The sequence below is a fragment of the Triturus cristatus genome, chromosome 7 (genome assembly GCF_964204655.1).
Source record: "Triturus cristatus chromosome 7, aTriCri1.1, whole genome shotgun sequence".
NCBI classification, from domain to species: Eukaryota; Metazoa; Chordata; class Amphibia; order Caudata; family Salamandridae; genus Triturus; species Triturus cristatus.
Window position 1 is genome coordinate 481798459 of NC_140590.1, and position 21054 is coordinate 481819512.

Consider the following 21054-nt stretch of genomic DNA (forward strand, 5'->3'; position numbering starts at 1 on the left):
GAGGAGGAGTACTACATGCACTCCACTTTCAAATACTCATATGTGTTTGGCTGGCCGTCTCAGGCCAACCAAAACGCACATGCGCACTTAGGTTTTCTCCAGCCCAGGTGCATTGAGCAGCCAGACTGGAGAAACCCCCACAGACTGCCTGGTCTGAGCAGGGTGTCTTTCCTGCCCATTCAGACCAATCTCTGCGCTGCTCAGCAGCACGGGGATTGGATGGGATTCGGTCCCAGGGGCTGCTGGGACCCAGGAAGAGGAGAGGTGGTGAACCGATGCTGGAGGTGGTCGGTGGCAAAAGGCAATTTTTTAAAAAGATATTGTATTTCTAATCCACGGCCAATGCTTTTAAAGCCAGGGTGAATTAACTATAAAGTGGTGTAGTATTGGATAAATGTTGTAGTCAGCATATGTCAGACTTGAAGGTAAATAGTTACCGTAATGATATCTGTAGGCAGGCAGGCTGTAATGTATGTGCGACTTTTGGGAAGATGACTTGCATATGGACTAGCCAATTCAAAAACAAGATGTCACGAAGCTATACAAAACACATCTGCCTCGCTCCCTAATTGTAGAATTTTGGATTTTTAACCATGCAAGAGTGTTGTGCTTTGTGGTGCAAAGGTAACCAGAGGAGGAGAGATAATATGCGAGACAGTCTGAGTATTTGGAATTGAAGGCCTTTTAAACAAGCATTGGCATAGCCAATAGGTCTCGCCTTTGGAACCGAATGTGTTTAGCCAGAACTTTTGGCTATGTTGTAGAGCATTGTGACTGCTGTGCATTATATTGCAAAGTTATATTAAAAAGTGTGAAGCATTTTTGTTACCTTTATACAAACGAAGACAACATTATATAAAACTGAAATACCGGATTAAAAAAAGATTTTAATATAAAAAAAATATCAACTTTTTTTGTACTTGCACTGCTGGCAAATTGTTCCTGCACTGAGTGGTATTGTATGGAGTGTATGTTGCATTCAGTAGGGTGTACTTATGTGGCGTGTAATTATGTAGCACTGAGTGGTATTATTTGGAGTGTATGTTGCATAGAGTGCAGTGTAATTATGTAGCAAATAATTATGTGGCACTGAGTGGTATTGTGTGGAGTGTATGTTGCATTCAGTAGAGTGTAATTATGTGGTGTGTAATATGTGGCACTGAGTGGTATTTGGAGTGTATGTTGCATTGAGTGCAATATAATTATGTAGCATATAATGAAAGAATCTGGATGAGTTTGAAAGTGAGACAATGCCGAAAGGGGGAGGAAAAATTGAGAAGAGGGGGGGGCTGGGGGAGGGAAGAGAGAGAGAGAGAGAGAGAGAGCAAGATTTAGAGAGATTTAGAGTGAGCGAGAAAGAGAGAGAGAAAGAGAGAGAGAAAGAGAGAGAGAAAGAGAGAGAGAAAGAGAAAGAGAAAGAGAGAGAGAGAGAGAGAGAGAGAGACAGTTACAGAGAGAGATTTAGAGAGAGTGAGATTGAGAGAGATTTAGAGAGAGAGAGAGATTTGGAGAGAGAGAGATTTAGAGAGAGATTTAGAGAGAGAGAGCGAGAGAGAGAGCGAGATTGAGAGAGAGAGTGTTGGAAGGCGTTCTCCGGGGGGCTTCGGAATACGTTCCTGACCACCCGTTGACCCACCTCTCCCAGAGTTAGGCCGAGCAAGGGCGGGGAGGCCCTTCCTGGAAGGGTCTCTTACCTAGGATCGCACACACTGAGTTTGCACTATCTGACAGAGGGACACCACACAGTAGTTCTTCGTAAGACAGTATACTTTATCGTAGACGTAAGGGATCTTTATGATCCGAAATGCAAGTATTGAATTAGTGCCACAAGCGGCGGCGATCTCGTGATGGGGGTATGGGGGTAGCGGGACAGTCTTTGAGTTCAGTGTCTCTGCGGAGTATCCAGCGCACAGCTCTCAATCCTCGAGCTGGGGGATGTTGCTTCTCTCGGCAATCTCTGCCGATTCCCCGGGAGGAGAGTGCCGCGAGTCACTCAGCAGGCACAGGTGGTTTCGGAGTCGGGGAGCCGCGACAGCGTCAGCAGGGCTCAGATAGTTCAGAGTTCGGGGAGCCGCGACAGCATCAGCAGGGCTCAGGTGGTTCAGAGTTCGGGGAGCCGCGACAGCGTCAGCAGGGCTCAGGTGGTTCAGAGTTCAGGGAGCCACGACAGCGTCAGCAGGGCTCAGGTGGTTCAGAGTTCGGGGAGCCACGACAGCGTCAGCAGGGCTCAGGTGGTTCAGAGTTCGGGGAGCCGCGACAGCGTCAGCAGGGCTCAGGTGGTTCAGAGTTCGGGGAGCCGCGACAGCGTCAGCAGGGCTCAGGTGGTTCAGAGTTCGGGGAGCCAAGACAGCGTCAGCAGGGCTCTCGTAGGTCCAGGTCTTCTCTGCCTCCCGTCCCTTCAGCACCCCTTGTTATACTCCCCCTCCTCTTTGAAGTCCGGAGTCCTCGCCGAGAGTGGTCTTGGTGCCTGGGGGCGGTGTGTCGGGATTTCCTGTCGTTCGGCCCTTTGATCTGTTCAGGTGGGTCTGGGAGGGACTCCAGACACCCAGCCGGCGAGGCGCCCACTCACCGGGGGCCTGGTGGCCGATCGAAACCTTCCTTGGGGAGGAGACCAGAGGTGTGACAGGGACGGCGCCTCCCGGTCTGGCTTGGGGGGGTTTCTCTCTCCCTCGGCCGGGCATGCGTGTTGGGGTCTTGGGGGTTGCTGGGGCCTGGCCGGCTATCGGGATGTTGGGCCATGGTGGCCGGAAGTCTGTGACATCGGGGATCGGTGCGGTTGCAGGGTGGCTTGCTGGTCGGGAGGGCCCACGCCACGAGGCCGGTCTCACAGAGAGAGGTTGAGAGAGAGAGGTTGAGAGAGAGAGATTGAGAGAGAGAGAGATTGAGAGAGATTGAGAGATTGAGAGAGAGATTTAGAGAGATTTTTAGAGAGAGATAGAGATTTTTAGAGAGAGAGGGATTTAGAGACAGATTTAGAGATTTAGAGAGAGCGATTTAGAGAGATTTAGAGAGAGATTCAGAGAGAGAGAGAGATTTAGAGAGAAATATTTAGAGGTATATATTTAGAGAGAAATATTTAGAGAAATATTTAGAGAGATTTAGAGAGAGAGATTTAGAGAGATTTAGAGAGATATTTAGAGAGAGATTTAGAGAGAGAGATTTAGAGAGAGACAGAGAGAGAGAGAGAGAGAGAGAGAGAGAGAGAGAGAGAGAGAGAGACAGTTACAGAGTGAGAGTGAGATTGAGAGAGATTTAGAGAGAGAGAGAGAGAGAGAGAGAGAGATTTGGAGAGAGAGAGATTTAGAGAGAGATTTAGAGAGAGAGAGCGAGAGAGAGAGCGAGATTGAGAGAGAGAGTGTTGGAAGGCGTTCTCCGGGGGGCTTCGGAATACGTTCCTGACCACCCGTTGACCCACCTCTCCCAGAGTTAGGCCGAGCAAGGGCGGGGAGGCCCTTCCTGGAAGGGTCTCTTACCTAGGATCGCACACACTGAGTTTGCACTATCTGACAGAGGGACACCACACAGTAGTTCTTCGTAAGACAGTATACTTTATCGTAGACGTAAGGGATCTTTATGATCCGAAATGCAGGTATTGAATTAGTGCCACAAGCGGCGGCGATCTCGTGATGGGGGTATGGGGGTAGCGGGACAGTCTTTGAGTTCAGTGTCTCTGCGGAGTATCCAGCGCACAGCTCTCAATCCTCGAGCTGGGGGATGTTGCTTCTCTCGGCAATCTCTGCCGATTCCCCGGGAGGAGAGTGCCGCGAGTCACTCAGCAGGCACAGGTGGTTTCGGAGTCGGGGAGCCGCGACAGCGTCAGCAGGGCTCAGATAGTTCAGAGTTCGGGGAGCCGCGACAGCATCAGCAGGGCTCAGGTGGTTCAGAGTTCGGGGAGCCGCGACAGCGTCAGCAGGGCTCAGGTGGTTCAGAGTTCAGGGAGCCACGACAGCGTCAGCAGGGCTCAGGTGGTTCAGAGTTCAGGGAGCCACGACAGCGTCAGCAGGGCTCAGGTGGTTCAGAGTTCGGGGAGCCGCGACAGCGTCAGCAGGGCTCAGGTGGTTCAGAGTTCGGGGAGCCGCGACAGCGTCAGCAGGGCTCAGGTGGTTCAGAGTTCAGGGAGCCGCGACAGCGTCAGCAGGGCTCAGGTGGTTCAGAGTTCGGGGAGCCACGACAGCGTCAGCAGGGCTCTCGTAGGTCCAGGTCTTCTCTGCCTCCCGTCCCTTCAGCACCCCTTGTTATACTCCCCCTCCTCTTTGAAGTCCGGAGTCCTCGCCGAGAGGGGTCTTGGTGCCTGGGGGCGGTGTGTCAGGATTTCCTGTCGTTCGGCCCTTTGATCTGTTCAGGTGGGTCTGGGAGGGACTCCAGACACCCAGCAGGCGAGGAGCCCACTCACCGGGGGCCTGGTGGCCGATCGAAACCTTCCTTGGGGAGGAGACCAGAGGTGTGACAGGGACGGCGCCTCCCGGTCTGGCTTGGGGGTTTCTCTCTCCCTCGGCCGGGCATGCGTGTTGGGGTCTTGGGGGTTGCTGGGGCCTGGCCGGCTATCGGGATGTTGGGCCATGGTGGCCGGAAGTCTGTGACATCGGGGATCGGTGCGGTTGCAGGGTGGCTTGCTGGTCGGGAGGGCCCACGCCACAAGGCCGGTCTCACAGAGAGAGGTTGAGAGAGAGAGGTTGAGAGAGAGAGATTGAGAGAGAGAGAGATTGAGAGAGATTGAGAGAGAGAGAGATTGAGAGAGAGATTTAGAGAGATTTTTAGAGAGAGAGAGAGATATTTTGAGAGAGAGAGAGAGAGAGATATTTAGAGAGAGAGGGATTTAGAGACAGATTTAGAGATTTAGAGAGAGCGATTTAGAGAGATTTAGAGAGAGATTCAGAGAGAGAGAGATTTAGAGAGAAATATTTAGAGGTATATATTTAGAGAGAAATATTTAGAGAAATATTTAGAGAGATTTAGAGAGAGAGATTTAGAGAGATTTAGAGAGATATTTAGAGAGAGATTTAGAGAGAGAGATTTAGAGAGAGAGACAGAGTCATTTTCAGCGAGAGCTTCGACGCGGGTACCCCCTTCTTCGGGAGCGGTATCTGGGGATTACTGACCCCCCACTGAACATCCTGCTCCCCGTAACACGAGCACAGGCAGGCAGGGCTGCGGGACTGGCAGGAAACTGCACTCTAAGCGGACATTTTCCATATATCTGGCTAGCAGCAGGAAAAAGTTTTACCAAGACGGTATGTGCGGCTGTTGCACCGCTGCCGGAGAGAGGCGAGCTCCTGAGTCCGACGGGCCCCACGAGGTGCTCGGCAGTGGGTCCTGGGTCTGGTGAGAGGGTCTGGTGAACAAAGTGAATAAACACTTATTGACAAAGCCGATAGGCTTGGCTTGTGTATAGCGTGCTCACGTGGTAGTACACTACGCATTAATACATGACAAGAACACGCACAAGAGCACAAACACTGAAAGAGCAACAAGCATACAAATCCCCACACAGAGCAAGACTGCGACACGTACTCACGCAATATTGCACGCACATACAGGCACACATGCAGGCATGAGATACCCGTGCACACACACCGGACCCCAGATATCCAGACACCCGGGATGGTCAAAGACTATCGGGCCTAAAGCTACCCACGGACTAAACAGAGGACTTCTCTCTTGTGCACATACACACAATAACATCAAACACATTTAGTCAGCAGGTATACACATGCTTTTATTTTTTGACCTAAATAAATCAACAAATATGCCTTTCCAGTAGATTTTTTTTCCCATCGAAATGTAGATGCCCCTAATCAGCATTTAGGAATGGACTTGGAGGTCCAAATGTTCAAGCTGTAGTGGCCACGAACAGGTCCAGACACATGCTGACATTCAATAGAGCATCCCGGTTCAATGAGGCGTTTAAAGGAGTATTGGGGGGGGGGAAGAGGTTTGGGAGATGGAGCGAAAAGTGAGAAGAGAAGGTACTAAAATAAAGAATCCCGTTTTTCTGAAGCTTAGATTACAATGGGCAGGAATGTGAAAACGAGAGAATCTCAGTTTTTGAGAAAATCCGTATGAGTGCCATCCAGAGAAGGACAGTTAACAAATATTCTGCAAATGAAACTGTAGATTTGTGCTGAAAATAGGGAAGGAAGTAAATATATGTGTATCATTGACACCGAGGTGCTAAGGAAAAACATGCGCGGTTGCGAAAGTGGAGGAGACTGCGCTGGGTTAATTAGTAACCCGATACTGGAATGCAGGTAATGGGAAAAGATGGCGCTGTGTGGCAGGCTGCACGTAACTGCAAGCCTTAGGCCGTGGGCGGCTACAATTCCAGGCAAGGTGGGACAAGCACCCGCCTGTGGCCAATTGCGTGCTGTCTTTCTTAGAAAGACTCACGCAAAGGCCAATAGTGTGGGAGCCCCCCAAAAAAACACACGCACGAGTTTGTGGTCCCACTTTGAAGCCCTTACAAAAAGTCTCGCAGAGAAGCGCATGCGCGCTGGCTCAGGCGACACCTAAAAAGCAGGAAAACATGGATTTTATGCAGCGTTCAGGGGCACACATTGGAGTTCCAACAGGTCTGATTCAGGATCGGTGTGTTTTCAGTGTCTGGACAGGAGGGAAGCTGCATGACAGGCTGCTAGCAAAGGTGTAAGTCTCGAGTCGGGAGTTCAGTTCTCTCCAATGTGCACAGTGTAGAGCAGAGATGGTCTAATACTGTGTTGGCGTCAGTAGGTAGGGCACCTCGCAGTGGGCATCTATGGGCATATTTTTAAACGGTCTAGTGCTGAACTGTGTTTGTTAATACTAGCAGTGGATGATTGATTAGGGGTGGGATGTGTTGCCTTCGGTGTGGGAGGGTGCATTCTAGGATGTGACTTTAAGCAAGTTCCATAAAGGAGTTCTTCATGTTCTCGGTGGACGGAGAGCCAAGTTGAGTGACATACCCGAAGCAGGTGTTGTGAATGTTGTAGATACCTTTAAATCTTCAAAATTGTAAAAGTTGCTATTGAAATTTTTGTTACACCATGTAAATGGAATTTGATGAGCATTCAAACAATGCTTTGTGAGTTAGGTGAATGGCGACCAGGTTTCATCCATCTTGGTGAGGCATCCCCTTTTCTGAGATTGTGAATTTGGCTAAGGACCGTATGTCCATATATAATGTGCTCACTGAATATAGGAGAAGAGGGGAGTGAAAACCATAACTAATTATTCAATAGAATTTCAATGTTACTATGTGCTTGCACACCTGTTCGATAGATGTCTGTGCAGAGTGGGCATCAAGGAGCATAAGTGAAATGGGAGTTATGGAGATTTGTGCTGCTTGTGCATGCATCTTGAGTAGAAAGGTGAATGAAGTTAAGTGGTATGAACATTGCTCGTTTTGTGATGATAGTTGTACACGGTATGCAACAGTACTGATTTTCAGGGACCAGGGCTTATTTCGTATCATCAAACTTTGACCTAGAGAAAGGTAGAAAAGGGAAAGAAAAAGAAGGAAGAGAAAAATCTGAACTCTGTGGCAAATGAAGTAGGAATGAATAGAACATATAGGAATTATAGGGTGGTGGAAGAAAGAGGCATGAACTGCTGGTGGAATTCTAATAAAAAGTCTGGATCCCGGCTCTTACATTTTTTTTTAAACTAATTATCAGCGAAAGTGAAGACACATTTGTTATGGCGAGACTCAGCGGGCCCCATGTAAATCCGCTACGCATCAGCAAATCCTGCCACACTTTGGGAAAAAAGCCCTCTCAGACCCACTCAGACACCCTCACAGGTGCTCTCACACCCCTTTGCAGACCCACACAGGCAGTCATATACCCACGCACAGATCTACACAGACACTCATACACCCACTCACAGATCCACACATGCACTGACACAGCCACTCACAGACTGACACAGACACTTACACACCCATTCACACATTCATACACCCAGTGACATCCCCATGCAGAAACTCACACACCAACTCACAGACCTACTCACACACTGAGCCACACAAGTACTTCTGAACCCACTCACAGACCCACACAACCACTCACAGACCAACACAACCACTCACAGACCCACACAGACACTCACACAGCCATCCACAGATCCACTCAGGCATTCTTACACCCAGTGACATAGCCACACAGGAACTCAGAGACCTACTCAAAGGCCCACACAGACAAACTTGACACTAACCTTTTTGTCTCCTGAAAGAATACTGAAATGTTCCCAACATTACTCACCTTTTTAGGATTCACTTGCACATCGCAAACGCTATGCTTGTTTTTAATATAAATCTTAAAAGGGTCTTACATCCCACGCCTACTTTTTATTGGTTTGTGTGCTTGCCACTTACTTTTCCTCCATTCCTATTGACTGTCACACACTGTTTCCTGTTGTTTAATGTGTGTCAGCTCTTATCAGTGTTTCAAGGCCCAAGTACTCCGTTTCATCCACCAAACCTCTTTGTGAGGCTTAACTCGATGCTGATAAAGGTCAGCATTCTAGTGCTGTTGAACTCCAGGGTGCACCTTGGCTACATGCCACTTCCTGCTTGTTCAGCCCTTGCAATCTCCTCATGGCTGCACTAGTGTAAATGCATCTGTGAAACCAGGAGCTGCTCACCAGTCCCCCCGGGGCCAAAGCAGGGACCCACTAATGCTAAAGCCGCATCAGAGGCCGGCGTTTGTTTTAAGATAAAAGCATCAGCCAGTGCAGTTGTGAACCTTAAGCCATTAGTGGTAAATGCCTCATTTGAATGCGTTACTTGTGCATTTGCTTAGAGTGCACAGTAAAATAGTCTTGACTCAAGGTTGAAGCACAGAAATTTAGTGCCCAGCGGTATCCACTTCTTTAGTAGTCAGAGAGTCCGCAGGCAGGACTACATATTTGACCTCTGCCACAAAGCATCCAGTCGCAAGGTTGCTTCTTTTATCACTGGATCACCCCAAAGCCTCTCCTGTCAATGCTGCCAGAGTGCTCATTAAGCAGTAACAGCACTCGGCATTTCTCTTTCACTACTGAGCCTAAGTAAGACTGATGTTCAATTTGGAGGCCGTCTTGGAACAGTAATGTGGCAATATGCAATTCTGATATGCGTTAATTTGTAAACCAGTTGGCATTTAGGTGATATAGGGATCCCAACAGGATTTTTCATGTCTGTAAATATGTAGTTATTTATTTTTAGGCTTACTTCATGCATAACTTGGGGGTCGCAAACAAAGTGTTTAATTAAACTTAAAATGCAGGCCCCGGCCATTTTTTGCCCTTCATTCATGACGCAATTCTGACTCATACTTAAGGCTGCACTTCACCGTGCACTTCCAGCTCACACCACTCTGGCAGCAGTTCACAAGATGCTTTCAGTTTGCATTTGAAAGTGTACTTCTATCGAACATCATCAGTGCAAACTCCAGGAGCATAGCACAAGTGGCATAGATGCACTAGTTCGGATATTCGGTTTCAGAGGAAAGAGCAAATATCCTTTACTCCCTTGGGTATGGAATAATCTCAAGTTAAATAAGTTATTGCAAGCCACAATTCTGCTTTTATTGCCCTACATGCAGTTCATTGGCTTCAGGCCCAAACTCTAATTTACTGACACTGGTGCATGCACTGTTATTCCAGAAAACTCTGGTCCATCTCTGTGTAACTGTTGAAATCAGCCATACTCCTGTGTGCTAGAAGATCTCAAGGCTGCCTTTAAAATATGCTTAATTTGCTCTTTTGAACTTTAGACTAGTCAAGGCAGTCACATATTACTATTTCTACAAAACAATTTCATATCTGCAAAATATTTCCAGACAGAGTCCAATATTTCCCTGATTCCTCTAAAATTTGAAGATGAGAAAATAATCTTTAACTGAAAAATTAAGTGGTCAGAATGTATGCACCACTTTCTTAAATGCGAATGTTGGCATACATTTTCTCGCATTGCGTGTTTGTCATTATTGCAGGAACGTTACATTTTAAATTGCATGGGGCCAAGCATTTTAAGGAAGAAAACTTTTACTGGTAGCTCGCACTGCTACTTCACTTGTAATATTATATTGTGTATTTACTTAATTTACCCTGGGTGCATGTATTTAATGTGTGCTTTCACTGAGGCATTTGAAGAATTATTTTCCCAGTTGCATGCACGGTTATCTTTCTTTCTCCTACACTTTCATTTCTTAATTGCACCTTTCCCCAGCTGCATGAATTTAAAGCATGATTTTGTTTTGTCTTACAAGCTATAACTTACAACAAAAAATGTATTAATAATCACATAGGTGAAACCTATAGCATTTGCTAATGCTTGTTTGGAGGTGGCATCTCTTCCTGCTCATACAGTACAGGGCCAGGTTGTCCTTGCCGGTCTAAAGACATACCTGCATCTATCTGAAGTATTTGTGCTGAAGTGTATTAGTCAATAGTTAAATACGTTATTTTTATTTATTACATTTTTGTTCAAATTTTATAATACTGTTACCACCTCAGATAGCTTGTTGCAGTAAGCTGCTGGTAGTGTAATTTGTTGAACATTTGAAAGTTCCCCCAAGACTACTACAGATGAGGAGTGTGGTTCTACTCCACTCGAGTTATCCCACATCAAGTGATTGACTGTGTCCTTTAGTGGATGGTTTTAAGATGCTTTCACATGGAACTTGTCCTTTAAGAATACTTTTTACCAGTCTTTCTTGACAATTGCTTGCCGCAGAATTTACACTGCACAAACTTGACAAATACACAACTCTATCTTTAAGTTCTCCTGGTGTCTTGAATTTGATGCCTTTAATGTTTGAGTTTGCTTCTCTTAAATAGTCTTCATAACTGAGTGTTAGAAACCAAGTTGGTGTTCTTACATGTTGCAACATACACTTAGCATATCATCAAATGTATCAAATTTGGAGATGTAAAGTCAATAGATAGCAGCACTGAAAGTACAAGGGTGGAGTCCCAGTGTAGCTAATGAGAAGTTTAGGTTTGGGCGTGTTCTTGTATTTGTAAAGAGTTAAATAATTTATGTTATGTTTATTTGTTAAGTGTTTGGTTTAAATTGCATTGTAATGTGTTAATAAAGTGTATTTGTAAAGTTATAAATATGTATATTACTAAATTAAGTAATGGGTCACAAACACATCCGTACAGGTACTTACATGAACTCACGTCACACACCTTTCCCATTCACACAGGTACTGTCACACACCCACTCAAAATCCCATACAATCAGTCACACACCCATTTACACATGCAAACAGCTACTTACATATACATAGTGTGCAGGTTTTTCCCCACTATTCAATGATTATTCTTTCAACAGTACATCATTTTTGGCATATGAGTATAGAATCTGAGAACAGTAAAAAAGGAAAACGCATTCACAGAGTACATTTTTACAGCGACAAGAATGTGGCTTTTTGCACAGTGAGTGACCATCCCACTCAAACCTTCGCAGGCAGGTGGTATTGTTGTAATGAATGCAGCGGATGATGGTTTTCCCATGGATGCTGTAGAGATGGACTGTCCTGCTGCACCTGTTTTCTCCAGCATCATCCAGTTGTAGGCCCTTTCATTAATTGCTTTTAAGTGCTTCCACATGGAACTTGTCCCATGTGAACACACGTGGCCCCCCTTGAACCACACATGGCCCTGGGGACCGCCACACCCCAGGGCCAGCTCCTGCTACGTCCCAGGTGCCCATCCCTGGGACATAGCTCTTTGCTCTTACTTGGCGGGTGTTAGCGCCTGCCAAGTGAAAGCAAACACTCTGGTTCTAGCGGGCAGGAGCTGTCAAAGTGCTCCCGCCCTCTGGAAGCGCAGGTTTAATCTGTTTCCCTGTCCGCAGACATGCGGGCAGGGAAAGAGATTAAACAGATTGCTGCTGCACACAGAGGGATCTGCCTATCTAGCAGGTCACTCTGTACAGCAACAATGCTGGCTCCCGCAGGAGGCAGGGAGTCGGCTGCGAGCGTGGGTGCCTTGAGCCTCCCCCCTGCGGTCTCGGGGGAAAAAGAGAAGAAAGGAGCAAAATAAAGGTCAGGAACGAGCAGAAAGAGACAGAATAAAGGTCAGAAATGGACAAAAAAAAAATCAGCATAGAGCAGAAAGAGGCAAGACAAAGGTGATAAACGAGTAGAAGGAGGCAGAATAAAGGTCAGGAATGAGTAGTAAGAGGCAGAATAAAGTCAGCTATGAGCAGAAGAGGCACAATAAAGGTCAACAATGAGCAGAGAGATAAAATAAAGATGAGCAATGAGCAGGAAGAGCAAAACAATGGTGAAAAAATAGCAGAAAGAGGCAGAATAAAGGTCAGCAACAAGCAGAAAGGCAAAATAAAGGTGACAAACGAGCAGATAGAGGAAAAATAAAGGTCAGAAACTAGCAGAAAGAGGCAGAATAAAGGTCAAAATCAAGCAGAAAGAGGTAAAATAACGGTGAGAAACTATAGAAACGGGCATAATCGAGGTCTGAAACCAGCAGCAACAGTCAAAATAAAGGTGAGAAACGTGCAGAAAGAGGCAAAATAAAGGTAAGCAATAAGCAGAAAGGCAAAATAAAGGTGAGATACTAGCAGAAAGGCAGAATAAATGTCAGAAACGAGCAGCAAGAGGCAAAATAAAGGTGAGAAAAGAGCAGAAACAGGCATAATAGAGGTCAGAAACCAGCAGCAAGATTCAAAATAAGGGTCAGCAATGAGCAGAAAGAGCAAAATAAAGGTGACAAATGAGCAGAAAGAAGCAGAATAAAGGTTTAGCAATGAGCAAGAAGAGGCAGAATAACGGTCAGAAGGGAGCAGAGGAAGGCAGAATAAATGTAAAAAATTTGCATAAACAGGCAAAATAAAGGTCAGAAACAAGCAGCTATAGTCAAAATAAAAGTAAAAAACAAGCAGAAAGAGGCAGAATAGAGGTAAGAAACGAACAGAAAGAGGAAAAATAAGGATCAGCAACAAGCAAACAGGGCAGAAAAACGAGCAGGAAACAAAAAACAGAGGCAGAAACATGAGCAGGAAAGACAAAACAGAGGGCAGACAAGCAGAAAGTCAAACAGAGCAGAAGAGGGCAAAACAGAGAGCACTCAGACACTCACTCACTTACAGATCCACTCAGACACTCTCACACCGGCTCACAGACCCACTCACAGACTTACTGAGACACTCATGCACTCACTCACACACTCACTGTCACAGGTTAGTGGTTACACTTAGGAAATAACATTTTAAAAAACCCTTAGCAATTCACTCAAAAAAAACAAAGGTTACAGGGATGTTATAGATAAGATATAGAATTTAAAAAAACCTTAGAAATTCACTTAAAAAAAAAAAAGATTACAGGGATGTTATAGTTAGGCTCAGACTTCACCTGTGCAAAATCAGTGACATTCATCAGTTATGGTTAGCTGAGCTAACTATTACCTATGCCCCCACAATGCATTACTTAGGACTACACATATTGCATCACTCATGACATGGTCAGTGACATCACTGATTACATCTCAAATTACATCGCTGATGGCATTACCCACAGAAGCACTAATACACCCCCTCACATCCCTATATATCCTCTCATACATCCACTCACACACCCACTCACAGACCCATACAAGTACTCACACAACCACTCACTCATCCATGGAGCTACTCATACAACCAGGCACTTACCCATACAGCAACTCACACAGCCACACTCTCCCAAACAGCTACTCACACACCCACCTATTCACCTATATAGCCACTCACACAAGCACTCACTTACTCATACAGCCTCTTTACACATCCACTCATGCACCCACCCATACAAGCACTCACACACTCACTCAAATGACCACTTGCATACTAATTCACACATCCATAGAAGCACTCACACATCCGCTCACTCACCCATGCATCCGTTCTCAGATACTTACTCTACAACACAGCCACTCACACACCAACTCACTTAACCAACAAGCCACTCACTCACCCATACATCCACTCACTCACCCATACAGTCACTGACAGACACACTCACTCACTCACCAATAGAGTCACCCACACAGCCACTCACACACCTACTTATACACAGATAGAGCCACTCACACACACCCACTCACACACCCATTCAGGCACTCAGACATCCACGCACACACACAGATACACAGCCAGTCACATAATATATGTTAGAAATAGTATCACTCATTAGTAGTACAAAAAGTATACTATTTTAACTTTTGTAGTACCATAGTATATATGTTTAACATTCATTCTCTTTTAGAAAACACTCAACTTCACTGGCTGATGTAATCATCTGAGATGTCATCCGTGATGTCATTAGTAATGTAATATGTGAGGTCATAAGCAGTGCATTGCAGGGGTGAAAGTTATAGTTAGCTCAACTAACTAACTGCTGAATTTTACTGGGTTTGTTTGAATGAAATCTAAGCCTAACTGAAATGTCCCCTGCATTTGCATTTTTCAGTGAATATATATGCATTTTTTTGGCATTTTTCAGTGAATGTATATAACACTGGGTTACCACTGTGCAGTTATATAGGAGTGAGTATCCACAGGGAGAATCTTTTTTGTTTTGCTATGAACTTCAGAGACGTTTGATGATTCTTAACAAAACTGTTCAATAAAACATTCCATCCTCTTCAGTTTCTTCCTGGAAACCTTTGGGGGGAAAATGTCGAGTGGAGGCTGGGAAAAAGGGGGCCCAAAATACTTTTTTTCCTGTGCAGTTGGCATAGGAAAAATTAGATGACTATACAGCCAGAACGGCTAAACAGAATTACACAAAATTTAGATGAAAGTTAGATCTTTACCCAGAAAATATGCCATTTGTGATTTAGTGTTACCTTGTTCAGTAGTTTTTGAACAATTATGGTTCAAACTGTGTAGATATATTAACAGTTGGTCCTGCAAGACTCCTGCAGGAGTCCTGAGGGATGAATATTCAAAAATTGGAGATATCTAATCTGTTGAGAGTGCTTTTTTCCAGTCGGCAAGTATGGTCCCGCGGGAGCGAGCGATCGGACTGGCGAAGAATATTTTGCGTCTGCCATTACAGAACAGAGAAACTTGGTTTCTGTGTCCTGAAATTTTAAAAACTAAGATAGTAGCATGCAGGGTAGGGTTACTCTGAAACCTGGCCTCTATGGGGACAAAAATAAAAATACATTTGGGGCCTCGTCGCGATCCCGCGGGGTCCAGCACACTTGCCCTTTCTCCTCCCTGGTCTTCTTCCATAAGACAAAATACAATAAAAAAAAAAAATTTCAAAAAAAAGGAGGGACGGGGGTTTTTTGCCAGATGGCTGACTGTTGTTTGCAAAGGGGTGTTAGAGGGGGTGGGCATGGCTCTGTATAACTTAACATGATCTCTCTAAGCGCGGCCGCCATTTTGGAAGTACTGTGCGGTCAGCGGGATAGTTTCTTCCCCTGACACTTTAAATGGGAACACTTACGCGACCGCGCAGCTGGCACGCCGCAGGCATGCCGAAGGTGCGCCAAAGGCAAGCCAGTCTATGCCGGTCTGCGCACGGATCGCGCTCAGCGCCAGAACCCCTGCCCTTTTCGCTTCAGGTGAGGCGCCTAACCTGAGGTATTCCAGAGCACAACTAATTGATCTCAGGCCGGTTGATGAGACCATCAGCTTTGTGTGCCTCTCGCTGAATACGAGACCCCCCTTCTCCCTAAACACTTGCTCCAATTGTAACTGTTCCTTACCTACATTGGGATACCAGACGGTTAAGCCCATCAAGAACGAAAACTTTATAAGGGTAGAACCAGAGGAAACAGTGATAAAATGTACCTTGCTCAACGCCAGATAGCTGGTGAGACAGTTTAGAATGTGCAACTTTTATAGAGGAAGAAAATATCAAACTGGCTGTTATATCAGAAGCATGGACAGATAAAGCCTCAGGCCCTAGCATAGTGAAAGCTATGCCTCCCGGGTTTCTCCATTACACCCTAAACAGGCCAATTAGGAGAGGTGGTGGTTTAGCTATTATCTATCATGAGTCTTTTAAGGCTGGCTTTCATACAGCCTCAAGCCCAGATTGTGAGGTACCATCTTTTAGCTTTAGCCTTACTAATCACTACATGTATAACGGTATTCTATTATATGGACCCCCTGGCTCCAAGAACACCTTCCTAACATCAATTGGTAACTTTCTGGAGGAGGGGCTCTGCTCTGGCTCATTTACCATTATGGGAGACTTCAACTACCATCTAGAAGCTCACTCTGAACCAGATACGGCGGCCCTTATAGACTTAATAAAAAGCGCAGACCTCAGTCAACAGGTGATAGGCCCTACACATGTGGCAGGGCACACCCTGGATGGAATTTTCTCGAACCGTCCACAACTCCACTTTTCAGGTCTGCTGCCCCTCACCTGGACTGACCACTCTGCAGTGCAATTTGAGTTGGTCCTTCCAGTGCGCTGTCTGGATATGGAGGGGCCGAAGAGTCAAATTAAAAGTAGGGGTTGGAATAAAATTGAGGGCTCTGCTCTAACAGAGACACTTTCATCAAGTGCGGGTCAGCTACCCACAGGACTAGAGGAGGACACTAAATACTACACCAACTGGATCGAAACAGCTTGTAATTCATTAGACCCGGAAAAAAGTGCTGTTACCCAAAAGACCTCATCCTACTGCTCCTTGGTATACGGAGGATTTAAGGGAACAGACACTTATCTGCATATCCCATGAACGGATTTGGAGGAGAGATTACAAGGAAGCTGAGAAACAAATGCTAGAAACAAAGTCTTGCTATTTATAAACAAATGATTTTTAATGCAAAAAAAGATTTCTTCTCAAACCATATCAGTCTTGCAGGAAATGTGGCCAAGGAACTTTTTAAAATACTGTCAAGCTTGGCCTACCCTTGTCCAGCAAAAATTTAATCAACCCAGGATCTGTGAGGATATTGCCAGGTTCTTTCTAAATAAGGTAGATGTTATTTTTTCGGCTTTTCACCACCCTAGTGTGTTAGAGATGGAAGCTCAATCGGAGGAGAGAAGCACTACTACGATCCCCCATGCTGTCTTTGACAAGTTTGAGCCACTATCCATTTCTGACACAGAGATGCTCCTGGTGACAGCAAGGTCAGGCTCACCCTACAATCCCTGCCCGGTTTTGGTAATCAGACGTGCGCTGGGACCAGTGGCCTTCCTCAGTCCGACACTCTTTAACGTATATGTCTCTTCCTTAGCGTCCCTAATTGGCTCCTTTGGTTTCAACCTTACCTCCTACACACACGATACACAAATTGGGGTGGCTCTGCGTCCTGGACAGGGAGCAGAAATAGACATTCGTTTCCACAACTGTATGGAGGCAGTTGAGAGGTGGATGTCTCAGAATTGCCTAAAACTCAACTCAGGCAAGACTGAGGTCATTCTATTCGGAAATGACCCCAATTTCTAGGCCCCAAATTGGTGGCCAGACACTTTGGGCACTCTTCCCATTCCTACCAGGAAGGTAAAGAACCTGGGAGTGATAGTTGACGATAAGCTCAACTTTAGTGACCAGATAAATGCCGTAGCGTCAATTACCTTCTATACACTCAAAAGGATCAAGAAAATACTACACTTCTTATCGGTAGACAGTAGGCGGACAGTTGTCAAGGCACTTATGTCTAGGTTAGATTACTGTAATGGCCTCTACCTAAACATTCAAGAACGCTTTATGAACAAGCTTCAACTGTTGCAAAATGCAGCAGCTAGATTGCTCACTGACACACCAAAATGTAAGCCTATTGCAAAGGAAATCAAAAAACTCCACTGGCTGCCTGTAAGGAAAAGGGTACGTTTTAAAGCTCTGTGCACTGTGTACAAGACACTGCAGGGCACCGGCCCAGACTGCCTCAAGCAGCAGCTGCAGTGGTACCAGCCCAAAAAAATACTTTGCTCCTTGGGGTCAAGTTGGTATCAGTACTGCCCATAAAAAGAGTTTCACGGGGTGGGAGAAGCTTCATTGCTGGTGTTGCAAGGGCCTGGAATGATCTCCCCTTCCACTTGAGAAACTCCACCAATCTCCTAACATTCAGGAAACAACTGAAAACCTGGCTCTTTAATCTTTAATTGTGCCTCCACCTCAATGCCCAGAGGAAAGCAGTTAGTGCCAGGACACCGTTGGGTAACCGTTCGCACTTTAGGAATGCCCTTAACATGAACATTAACATGATGCGATGCTAAGGACCTCGCATATTACAACACTGATGAGATCTGGAATCTATGGTGCTGCAAGTTATAGTTATGTCAGTGACGTATAACTGGCAAATTTCCCAGGTTTTGATTTTAAACAATAGTGCTTTTCAGTGAATTTCTAAGGTTTTTACACAAATTAAAATCTTACTACCTTCCTGACATATACAGTCACTTTAAACTTTGTTTTCACATATACACCCACAAACACACATTACTATGTAGCAACCATATAGGTATTCTAACAAAAAAAATCAACAGCTTTATACTAATACGCAACGCTATATTGTTTTCTAAAATAAATAAATCAGTATTCTTATATAAATCTAACATTCTTTTGCTAGTGTGTTTTCATAGTTAGATGTAAATGTGGATGCTTCCCCATGAAAATGCATCCACACATCCAAGGTCCTCACTTTGACATAACTTAATGTCAGCTATCAAAGAACTTTGTTTTTTAGAGTCTGATTAAGAGATTGAAGGATGGAATATAGTTCGTCAGGGTGGCAACCCTCATGGATTACCATCTGCCAAATTTAGGGATGACCACTTACTCAGAGGTGACATCTGTTCCTTGGCTACAAAATGATTGGTGGACAGCCACCTTCGGTTTTAGTGAACATTCACCAAACTTTATAAAAGTTTGTGTTTTTCAAACTAATAACCCTGACACCCAGGGATTTTTTTTTCTCTGGGCATGGGGGTAATTTGTTTTTATTCAGTATCTCACCACCAGATCGGTTATCCTAAATAGTATGGACGGTGTAATACCCTTCCTCAAGTGCCCCCTGCTCAGTATGGCCACTCGAGGAAGCTTTTCCTACAATCTGAGCCAATAGAGCTCCTCTAAGGGAAGTAGGTGGTCCTCCTGATAAACTCTAAATCACGCCCTCAATGTCATACAGATAAAGAGGTGTTTGCAAGCAATTATTACTATAGTGCAGTGAAACTCCAAAGAGTGCTTCCCCTGTAAGCATAGTTCAGCGAGTCTGAAATAGTGACCCTTGTAATCACTGGCCTGCCTCATCGCTCAGCTGGTTGGGCCACCACACTTACTATATTCTCCTAGTAGTCACAGCTGTGTGCATGTTCATGAATCAACTATTTGTCATCACAGATGCCTGTTACTTGGAAGATGGGGTACACATGCTTTAATTATGTGCAAAGAGTGACAGAATTAAATACAGGCTGCAGTTTTACTTTCAGTCGTCAGCATGGAAGGATCTGTAGATTACGGAACTTGTCAGATTGATGCACTATGACCTATTCCCCCATCAAAAATAAATGTGGGTCATCTATCTTCTGTGAGAGTCAGTGACCACAGAACAGTAGTGGTGTCAAGCTCTAAAGAAGACCCTAGAGTTAAATATACCGCTGTGAGTTGCTTGCACACAAGGGCAATCATTTCAAGGTCATCAAAGTAATTTCAATGTTGTAATTTTGCCCACAGAATTACCAATACCATCCTTATTAGTAACTCTAGGATGCAAAATTACTGGAGGATTGAAAAAAGTAATCCAATTGAAAATGTATTTTAAAAAAGTGAAAATATGCTAGTGACTGACCTCTCTGGTTTTGACCAGATAACCCCAGTGACGATCATCAGATCATCACATACACCTAGTTGAAATCAAGTTAGGATCTGGCCCAGTGAATTTTTTTCACTTTCAGGCTTTGAAACTTTTGTGAGGGAGAGCTGGAGGGAGATTATGTGGTGTAACAGCCAGAGCTATCAATTTAGGCACCGTCAGCTCAGCATCCTCTGATTCTGGGCAAATCACTTAATCTCCCCATGCACAACAAAAAATATGAACGTGTCCTTGTGTACTGTAACGGACTTTCATGGACCCATGGAGAGTGGCGCACACGCCGGCGGAGAGAACCGGCAATCTCAACTCTTCAGTATAAACTTTTACAATCCGTGCACTCTCAGGAATCACAGACCCAACAAAGTATTAGATAAACTGCTGTTTATTTACACAACACGTTTCGCCAACGGGCTTGATCACGTGTAAAAGAAATCACCATAGTCGACAACATAAATACTGTGGAAAGCAGTGAACATAGAAAGAGGACAACGTCTTCAGAATGGCCAGCAATAGTCAATGAATAAGACAATATATTGAATACAATACTGTTCTAAATCATGTTGCTGGCACGGTTATCGTTCAACATATAATAAGTACATAAAAAGTAAATAGCCTCGTACCCTCATTGAAGTTTAATGACCATACGATCTAAAAATCAAAAAGATATAAAAACGCACATCGTGTCCTCTACTTTTCTAATGCCATCATCAACACGGGCAGAATATATATGATTGATAAAGGCGAAACGCGTTTCTTTCTTTGCGGGGTTGTGGGAGCCCTGACAAATATTAAATAAGCCCTATAATATTAAATAAGCCCTATACCTACACGCCTCGAGTACGTGCCTCTTCTTTGTGGAGTAGGAGTTTTTCTTGGATATACCCTTTCAAGCATAGAGTGATGCATACATTATGCAAAAATGAAGCAGAGAACTCTGGGTAGATCTCAAGTTTAGGTGGAAAGCAGCTCCTGTATAGAGCATGCTCAACACCAGAAACACTCTAGATCTGCTCACCTCAAATGTCTGCTTTTCTATCAATGTCTTTAAGCATAAGATTAGCACAGGGCTTTCCACTCCGAGATAGAAAAGAACAAAGTCTTTTGCAAAAAAATCATTGATAAAGGCCAGGGAGCTGAAACGCGTTTGTCAGCCAGCTGTGATTTTCAATAAATATCAACTTATAATTGAGCCTGGAGTAGCCATATTTTCTGTGGTAATGATGTGGTCGCGAGTCTGTCATCACATGCTGGAAGCACCCGCTGTGCTGTGAGCGGAAGCCGTGACAGGAGTTGGAGGTACCACATGG

At 44.9% G+C, this 21054-nt stretch overlaps 1 protein-coding gene across 1 annotated transcript in view; it reads right to left on the reverse strand.

Moving 5' to 3' along the window:
* Nucleotides 1-21054, reverse strand: part of LOC146809952 (cytochrome P450 2B2-like) — a 267373-nt gene that overhangs the window by 156441 nt on the left and 89878 nt on the right. The gene's annotated exons all lie outside the window — the stretch shown is intronic.